Source organism: Notolepis coatsorum, assembly GCF_963971535.1.
Source record: "Notolepis coatsorum genome assembly, chromosome: 2".
In the NCBI taxonomy this organism is placed as follows: domain Eukaryota; kingdom Metazoa; phylum Chordata; class Actinopteri; order Aulopiformes; family Paralepididae; genus Notolepis; species Notolepis coatsorum.
The window spans coordinates 3,837,287-3,847,893 of NC_140166.1; positions in this window are offsets into that span (position 1 = coordinate 3,837,287).

A 10,607-nucleotide genomic window follows, 5' to 3' on the forward strand; every position below is an offset into this window, starting at 1 on the left:
TGAACTAATGGCAATGATTTGTAATCTAAGCGGTTCTCTGACTAACAAAATTATCGAGATTACAGGATAGGACCAGATATAAAATATAGGACCAAATGTACAGGATAGGACCAGCTGTATAGGAGCAGATGTGCAGGATAAGACCAGATGTACATGGTAGGACCAAATGTAAAGGATAGGACCAGATGTACAGGATAGGACCAGATGGAAGCAGATAGTCACAGGCAGTGAAGACGAGTACTGCAAGTAGGGCTGGGCGATAAAACGATAACGATAACTATCGCGATAAATTATTTCCTCGAAATAAACATGAAACGTGGTCGCAAAGTTTCGATATATCGATTTCCAAGCTTGGCTCCGTTCAGCCTCGGCTCAGCACACTCACTAACAACAACCAACGTTACGTGATGACGTGCATACGCACAACAGCTAACAACCAATCAGTGAAGGAGATGGCCGAGAGCGAACGAGACCCGGAAGGAGACCCAGAGGTACTAGGACTCACTCAACAACAAGGCTTGCTAGGCTAATTAGCTTGCACGGCGTTGTTTTATATATTTACGTGCCGAGTATGTGTGTGTTTTGAATTCTGAGGCCACGTTTAAGTAGTGTGGTTTATACAGTGGACGTCGTTTCAATATATTGTGGCGGAAGAGAGTATTTTAGTGTCATATTTAGCACATTATCATGGAATACACCGCTTATAAACAACAGGCTGGCTAGGATAACTAGCTTGCACGGCACTGTTTTATATATTTACGTGCCGAGTATGTGTGTGTTTTGAATTCTGAGGCCACGTTTAAGTAGTGTGGTTTATACAGTGGACGTCGTTTCAATATATTGTGGCGAAAGAGAGTTTTAGTGTCATCTTTATTGTCATGAGATACTCCGCTTGTCGGCTACTGCTAACGTGTGCGGACTGATGACGACATCAACTCGACTTGAGACATTCGCAGCAGCATAAGAAGTTAATTAAACTTGACGGACATTATATCGACGATAATTATCGATATCGAATTATATGAAAATAATTTTATAATTTTATCGCGATAACGTTTTTTGTCATATCGCCCAGCCCTAACTGCAAGTACACATGGGTGATTTTGGAGGCAATTTCTGCTCTACATTGTCAAGCGCTTTGACTGTCTAGAGAAGCGCTATATAAATGCAATGATTAATTAATTCATATATATCATAAATATAATCTAATATCTATACCATCTATAATCTAAACATTACCCCCTGCTGCTAAACTCTTCCACAGTAGGGGAAGCTGAAGACCAGAGCAGTGTGACAGCCAGGCTGATTAAATAAGGGAGTTTTTACACCTGTAGTTCGTTTGCTTTGTTCAGATTTTTCTGGAATTTCTTCCCTTGGGTTTTTCTTCCCTCGCAAATACACAATACACGAATACAAAAAAATGATGGTATTGAAAATGGCAGTGTGTATGGTTAATTGTTTTACTTGGAATTCTCTAGTTGATATACTAGCTCAACGGCTAGTGACGTCACTGGCGCGCCGGCTGTTGTGGAGGGGGGGGGCATCCGCGGGGACGCAGGGACGCTCTCATTGTCGGTACACAGTGTGAGAAGAGCATTTATGCAGGTGAACACCAGGAAAGCTGCTGGCCCAGATGGAATAACAGGACGCATACTTAACACTTTGAGAGCCAGTCCGTGTTTTCCTTTTTACCCCCTTGAATTCCCAAATCCACTCCAATGTTAACGTTAATATCGCCTAATCTATGTTTTAAATTATGGCTATGTGTCTAATCTGCCCGTCGCTTATCAAAGACTAATTTTCCAGTCAACATTGTCAAAGCAGATTGTTTTTTTATCGCTTCATTTCCGTTTGATAGCATTTTGAAAATCACTCGTTTTCGCGGAAAAAACAACACATTATATGATAATCGCCTTTTACTGGAATATTCTAGAACGTTGTCATTTGTCTGCCCATTTATGAATCGTTTTCAAATAAACGCTAGATAATCGATAGTATATGTGTGCGCACGCACGCTGATAATCGCTGCTCTTATTTCCTGATGGCTTTTACAGTCAAAACAGCCATATCACATATAGGGGAAGCGCTTATATATCCGTGAAAACGAGTCTGATTATCCTAAGACTGATAACATAGATTCCTTACCTGAGATCAGATGGTATCCAAATGGATTATTCCAATTCCTGATCACCATTCGAAAAAAATCGATCATTGTATTCAAGGTGATTATTTGATTTTGGGCATTTTCATGTCCCTGGGATATATTTTAAAGAAAAAAATATTTCCAGATTCTTTATGCTATCATTGATTAGTATAATTAATTACTTACCTAGACTTAATTATTCAATTTGAAACATACATTTTTTATCTTCTTTTTTGTTGGTTGGAATTTTACCATTTTCACCATGTCCCAATCCAGAGTTTTAACGTTTGGTCTTGTATTTCTCTAGAAAAAACAATTAAAAAACAATACTTTTAGGTATATATTACTATAACTACATTTGAATCAATGATTTTCTGTCAAATATTTAACTTAAGTACAATTTGTGAAAAAAAATATTTCAAAATAGGTTTGTCCCTTTTAATATCTGTGTCATTACCATCACGTTGAACAATTTGCAATACAATGAAGTGTTGGCTACGCCCCTTGCTTTGGTACCCATTACAACCTGTAGTGACAGTGGAGCACATGGCTGTCAGAGTGGAAGACTGACGTTTTGATCACCAGGAATGTAAGATATTTTCACATTTACTTACTCATACTACAGAATATGTTTATTGTGTGTCATTTGTATTTTTGTATTTATTGGTTTAAAATACAGAGACAGTGCATATTAAGGAACATTTTGACTGTAAATATGCCAGTGTCATGTACGAAGGTCTGATAATAACAACTGGAGGGCGGCACATGAGCAAAAGCAGCCCCTCTCAGTAAATATGTTCAAAATCAAGGTCCCAGGTGTAGGTGAAAAAAAGACACAACACAAGACGTTTTCCAAATCGTAAATTATATATTGAATGGAGGTAGGAGTTTAAACCTCCTCCATGGTGCACCGGGGAAAAGGTAGGGGAGGACATACAAGACATACATATAAGGCAACTCAACCCAGATAGACAAACCTTGAGGCTACCGTACTATGTGGCCGTGTGAACATCAGAGAGCACACGGTTCCATACACAAGGTGCAGAAACAGGCTGGCACCATCATCAGTCCCTCAGGTCTATGGACTAGGGCTAACTGCATGTCCATATTATATGAACATACACACATATATCTATATCCACGCAGTGGCAAACAAAGGCAACCTCATACACTGAGGTCACTGGAACATGACACACAACAGGAATCCCGACGTGCGTGTGCTGTCAGCTACTTGTGCACCCGCCCCTTCCTGATGTGACTGCCATCAGCTGTAGTTCATTAAGCAATCAGCACCCTTCAGTATAGGGACGGGCAGCACCTGACAGGAAGAGAAGAAGAGATATCATTAGCTCTCATGTTCACACACACACACACACACAAACGATACTAATCTAATGTTCACATGGTCTTCCAAATACAGTAATAATGATAATGCCCAACCCACGTACGTCACACCTCCCCCCATAAGAGCGAACCCGCAGGGTTAGCAAAACATTATCACTTATTATCAACCAACATCCGATTAGTACCAACAGAACAAAAATAAATAGAAATCACACTCCATATAGACCACATGCCCCTATTCTGGGCCCACACGGTCAACCACCACCCCACCCAATACCATACGCATCAGCCGCCGGACGTGGCTGGCACCTTCCTCATACCGAGGCCATGACGGTATCCTATAGTCAACCATACGCAAATTGCTCAATGGTGTTCGCACTCCCAACATCAACCCCGCATGTGAAACCACAGTCCTGTCACATCTCAACTCCGACGAGACGCAGGCAGGATTTTTCATTAGCCTATTCACATGACACCAGCGTGTCCTCCTCCGCCGCCCGAGCGTATGCAACATATACTTAGTGGCAGAGACCTTTCCTCTTACCACATAAGGTCCTGAGAACCGGGCAGTGAGCACCGTACTAGGCGTGGGCAGCACAATAAACACCTCATCCCCCACCTCAAAATCCCTAGGGACAGCACAAATAGAAGGGACATTGGGGCGATTATTAATCAATGCATCACACAACAAGTTAGTAAACGGAGCGTCTCCAACCTCCAACACAGGGACGACCTTATCCCCAGCAATATCATTTCCCATGACGAAATCCACGCCCTTTACGGGAAAACATGGGCGAACCGCGACCGGAAAACAACCTGTGATCAGTGCAGACTGTACATGCACCTGATGCAACGGCACGCGCACACACCCCATGCCAATACCTCTCACCAATCCGCTCGACCGACAGGAGTCCACATCCAATGGTAATACATCAGCCAGGATGAACGATTGAGAGGCTCCTGTATCACGGAGTATTCTCACCCGATGGTAGTCCCCAACCTTACCCGACAGGGACACACAACCATCAAACAAAAAGGGCTCAAAAGAGCTACGCTGGTCAGGACATGACACCGTACCAATCAACCCCACCCCTTTCGGTTCCTGGGCTGACTCCCTGGTCTCCTGTCGATCCCTTAGCGCAGGACAGTCCTTCACAAAATGCCCTTCTTTTTTACAATAATGACACACCCTTTCAGACGGCGGAGAGCGTGATCGGAATGCTCGCTCGTCACCCAAGGTACTTCGAGACGGCGGTGAGCGAGGTCGGAATGGTCGCTCGTCACCTCCGCGATACGGCGGCCCCGACAGAGAGAACGCGCCCCCTCCTACATACACACCATTTCGTACAGAAACATGTGATGCAGAAAAAATTTTGTGGATCATTGCCAACTCGTCACACAAAACTGCAGCTTCCTGGAGGGTAGAAACCTTTCGCTCCTCCAACTGTATTATCATGTGTTCGGGCACAAATTTTTTAAATTGTTCCATGAGGATTAACTCGCTCAAAGCCTCGAGTCCATCCACCTTACACGCTTCACACCAACGAGTGAACACCATCCGTTGTTCATGGGAAAATGCGACATGTGTTTGCGAGGGGGCTTTATTTAGTCCCCTAAACCGCTGCCTATAAGCCTCCGGCACCAGTTCATACACGCGCAAGACAGCACCCTTCACTTTCTCATATACCATGCTGTCCTCCTTTGATAAAAACTGGCATGCGCTCTCTCCTCCATCTGGAGACGGGCCAAGCGCAGACTAGAGCGCGCATGGCCAGAAGACGTGGAGTCTTTATCCGAATCGCCCGCGGCCTCACTTTCAGCTCCGGCCGTACTACCATCCTTCCTAATAGCACCACCATCCATGTTAAGATCACGTAAGGGAGAGTTAACCCATTCGCCAGTGTGTGCAACCTCCTGATCACTATGACTCACTACTCCCTGAGCCGGGCTAAACACCTGTTGCTCCACCAACCCCGCTATAACAGCTGCCTTCATATCCGCCTTGGATTGGGAATTTTGTACAGCAATAGCATAATGCCTAGCAATAAGGCCTAATTCCGCCTTAGTGCAACCTTCCACTTGACCCTCTGTCGGATCCGCTATAAAGGCTTCAAAAACAAATGCCGACACAGCCATATTATGTTTTTATGTGTGTGTGAGAAAAAAAATATATATACATATATGTCACGTCCTCACTTAATTAACCATGACCGTGCACAATAATAATAGACACATTCTGCTTTCATACCTCTTAACCAAAACAATCCAACTGACCACATCTACTAAATGAAAATAATAACAAATGGTCCTAACCACTCAACTAGGAGTCACCTGTGTCACTCTAGCCTATCCCAGATAAACTACTCCACTAGATGGATGAAAGGCTACAAATATCTTCAGTCGCTTACCGATTTCATTGCGCACTCCACCGGAATCACGACTCGTGCCCCCCACCCTCTAGCCAAGCAGGTGACCCCCCCATTACCTATGTGGCAGAAAAATAGAATGGTTAAGAGCATCACAACAATAATGACTTACATCAATCAACTGTGCACGGACAATGGACCCCTACCAATACCAATTTAGAAAACGCTATCTTATTACACCTGATATGCTTCAATCGACAAGTTACCCCGTTATTTTACCAACAAGGAACCATACAATTGCGCAAACTTAACGAGCCCCCATGTCATGTACGAAGGTCTGATAATAACAACTGGAGGGCGGCACATGAGCAAAAGCAGCCCCTCTCAGTAAATATGTTCAAAATCAAGGTCCCAGGTGTAGGTGAAAAAAAGACACAACACAAGATGTTTTCCAAATCGTAAATTATATATTGAATGGAGGTAGGAGTTTAAACCTCCTCCATGGTGCACAGGGGAAAAGGTAGGGGAGGACATACAAGACATACATATAAGGCAACTCAACCCAGATAGACAAACCTTGAGGCTACCGTACTATGTGGCCGTGTGAACATCAGAGAGCACACGGTTCCATACACAAGGTGCAGAAACAGGCTGGCACCATCATCAGTCCCTCGGGTCTATGGACTAGGGCTAACTGCATGTCCATATTATATGAACATACACACATATATCTATATCCACGCAGTGGCAAACAAAGGCAACCTCATACACTGAGGTCACTGGAACATGACACACAACAGGAATCCCGACGTGCGTGTGCTGTCAGCTACTTGTGCACCCGCCCCTTCCTGATGTGACTGCCATCAGCTGTAGTTCATTAAGCAATCAGCACCCTTCAGTATAGGGACGGGCAGCACCCTGCCTAAAGCTGTAAAGGAATGTGAATCACTACCCACCTTCAAAAACACTCTCAAAAAACACCTACGTGAGACTGCAATTCGAAACTGGCCCCTACAAATGTCCTAACCTAGTTGTACAGTAAATGACCAAGTAAGGCTTTGTCAATATTCAAATGTACAGTGTAAAATGTGTGTGTGTCCCCTTCCCAACCCCCCCCCCCCCCCCCCACCTCCAATGTACAGCCCTCACCCAACCCACCCAACCCCACCCCACCCAACCAACCTCCTCCAATGTACAGTTTCTATGCCAAATGTATATACACTCCTTTTCTGGACACTTTTGTATCACAAACAGTACTGTATTTGCAAATCTGATATGTCATAAATGTATAGATGTAGCAGTACTGTCTATCTGTATGTAATGTATGTCATATATGTTATGATGAATTGAAAATGGGGGACCCTGATGTAAACAAGTCGAAAGTCTTTCTCTGGTCTGCATCCCCTTAACAATTGTATGTATTGAGCTGTACTGTACTGTACCCATTCTGCAATCTGTTAATAAACCTTTCAATCAATCAATCAATGACAGGAAGAGAAGAAGAGATATCATTAGCTCTCATGTTCACACACACACAAACGATACTAATCTAATGTTCACATGGTCTTCCAAATACAGTAATAATGATAATGACCAACCCACGTAAGTCACAGCCAGTTTAGCCAAGTTGGCTAATTTTCAACTGTAGTCTCTGGGGCAGGTGACATGAGCACAACAATAATTAAAACATAGTACAATAATTAAAACACAGTAGGAATCAGTATAAGTTACAATATACTAAAATTCATACAAATGAATACATTAAAATACAACCCCTCAGTTAAAATGGTCGCACACTTGACCATCTCTCAACCATGATTTTAAGTTAGTTTTAAATGAGATGTAACTTTGATACTCCCTGAGCCGTGTTGGCAGACTGTTCCAGGTGTGGGCTGCTCTCACGGAAAAGGCTGTCTGACTAAAAGCAGACCTCCTGTTTGGGACTACACAGTCCCCTCTGACTACAGACCTGGTATATCTATCAGCATAAGATAATAATGATAATGCTTTTGAATCTTAGTTAAACCTCCTCATATTTGTAGGTACATTGAGTACATTGCTAGCTAGCTAAGAATTGAATATAAGCAAGTTTGATGTTATGCTAGCTGTTAGCTTAAAAGTAAGAAAATGTCATTACCATCACGGTCATTACCACCACACAATGAAGTGTGGTGGTAACGACAATGTGTGGTGGTAATGACAAATATATCTGTTTATAGCTTTTTTGTTGTTGATAACATTACTTGTATGTATATGTATAATGTATATGTATAATATATATGTTGTGTCTCATTTATAACTGATATTTATTGTTATTTATTTATTTCTTGGTTTTTGTATTTGTTTATGCTAGTGTCTTCACCATGGCACCCAAATCAACAGGCCAAATGTCAAAATCATACAGAGACAGACTTAAAGATGATCCAGAACAATATCAAAGATACTTATAAAAAGAGAAAAGAGACGGGTAAGCTGCAATGCATATCTCAGCTGCCCAAATGCACACAAAGATATAAAAGGCGTCAATGGCGAATCAATCAAAGAAACAAAAGAACAAACGATAAGCAAATACGAAATATGGATGACTACCTAACAGTGAATAGCCCACCAGTGTCACCAACATAACAGCCTGAGCAACACAATGCTGTCCCTGTCCCTATTGCCAGATGTGAAAGTCCCAATGAGCCTACACCACAAGAAACCCCACAACAAAGAGGACGAAAAAAGGTGAACAGAAACAGAAGTAAAGTCTACAGAGATCTGTGTGAAGCCAACCTGATGTTGGAGAGAGCAAAACGAAATATGGAGAAATATAAAAAACGATATGAAAGACTGTCAAATAAGCTCAAACCACAAGAATCGCCACAATCAAAATCAAAACAACAAATGAAGTCAAAGAAATGTGATCTCAGGAAGACACTATTGTTCCACAATACTCTAGTGTCAGAGCTGCGAGACACCAACACTAAAGAGAAGCAAGTAATTTCAAAGATTCTAAGGGGGGGGATTCTGAAAAAGTACAAGTTGGTGTATCTGGCTCAAAAGGAACTTGGATTCTCTGCAAAGATGATGCGGAAATAAAGAAGAGGAACTGGACTTCAGAAGAAACATGCAAATGCATTGCCTCTCTCTACCAGGACACAAGTCAAAGAGTTTCTGGAACGTGATGACAACTCACAGGCAACAACAGGGAAGAGAGACACATTGACGCGGAAGAAAGTGAAAATGCAAAAGCGCTTTCTGAATGAAACGTTGTACAGTCTTTGGCGGAAATTCAATAATGAACATCCACTGCTCAAGATTTCCTATAGTAAGTTATGCAAAACCTGCCCATTTTGGATAGTGAGGCCAACTGTCCGTGATAGGGACACATGCTTGTGTAAAACACATGCAAACACTCAACTGATGGCTGACAGACTGCTCCATCACAAAGTGCTAAAGACTAGCAACATTAAGTGTTTGATCGAGTCTTTATGTTGCCAGAACCAGACTAAAGAGTGCATGTACATAGGGAGTGTCCCCACTGTCGAGCAAAAGAGCTTGACACCGGTACATTTGATCCTGGTGAACAGACACACTGGATGGAATGGAAAAGTAACGTTGAGGAACGAGAGAAAAAAAAGAGATGGAACAAGAATGAAGTTCACTGCTCATTTAACAGTGAAGGACCGTGTATGGTACCATTCAAGAATTGTTGGAAGACTTCACAACAATGCTGAAAGATAAGTTTGGAAGACATGTCTTCAACATCCAACATCAGTATTCAGTGCTGAGACGTCTGAAGCAAGATTGTGGAGAAGATGACATCATCCTTCATATATTTTTAGCAGAGAATTATCTTTGCAAATATGCCTCTGAAATTCAGGCAGTACATTTTGGAGACTCTCATAAACAAGTCTCCCTGCACACTGCAGTTGCCTACACAGTTAATGGGATCACCTCACTCTGCTCCATTTCATTTTCACTGCAACATGATCCTCCTTCTATATGGGCACACCTCAGCCCTGCGCTTAACTACTTGAGAGAGGTTACTCCATCTGCACGTACCCTTCATGTTGTAAGTGATGGTCCAACAACCCAATACCGTTTAAAGAAAAACGTCTTTCTTCTTTGCATTGTCCCCTTTGAACTTGGATTCAATAAGGTGACATGGAACTTCTTGGAGGCTGGACATGGGAAGGGGGCAAGGGACAGCAGATAGGGTTGGTGCAGCCATCAAACGCAGAGCTGATGACATTGTCTCCAAAGGAATGGATCTCCCAAATGGAAAGGTGGTCTATGAAACACTCTCAAAAGAGCAGTCCAAAGTCAAGATATTCTACATCTCTGAGAATGAGATTGAAAACAATGACACCTTGCTACCAGAGAAACTGGAAACAGTACGTGGTACAATGAAAATACACCAGCCAGGCAGCCTCAAATGGAGGACCCTGAGCTGCTTCTGTTCAGCTCCAGGTGAGTGAGTGCTATGACCCACATACGGTGGACTTTAAAGCAACACCAGATGACCACACAGTTGATGAAGGGCAACCAACCATGGCCCGTACATCAGACCAAAGCCAAGGTCCATCTCTTCAAGTGAGAGACATCACTGTATCATGACAGAAGAACAAGGACATGACCGAGTGGGACTGCACACCGATAGAGATGAGTACCAATCGCTCTCAAAAGCTGAATACACAGAACACAAATTACATGATTTTGAATATGATGTTGACCCAGAAAATCATCTATGTAATGCAATCAATCCAAAC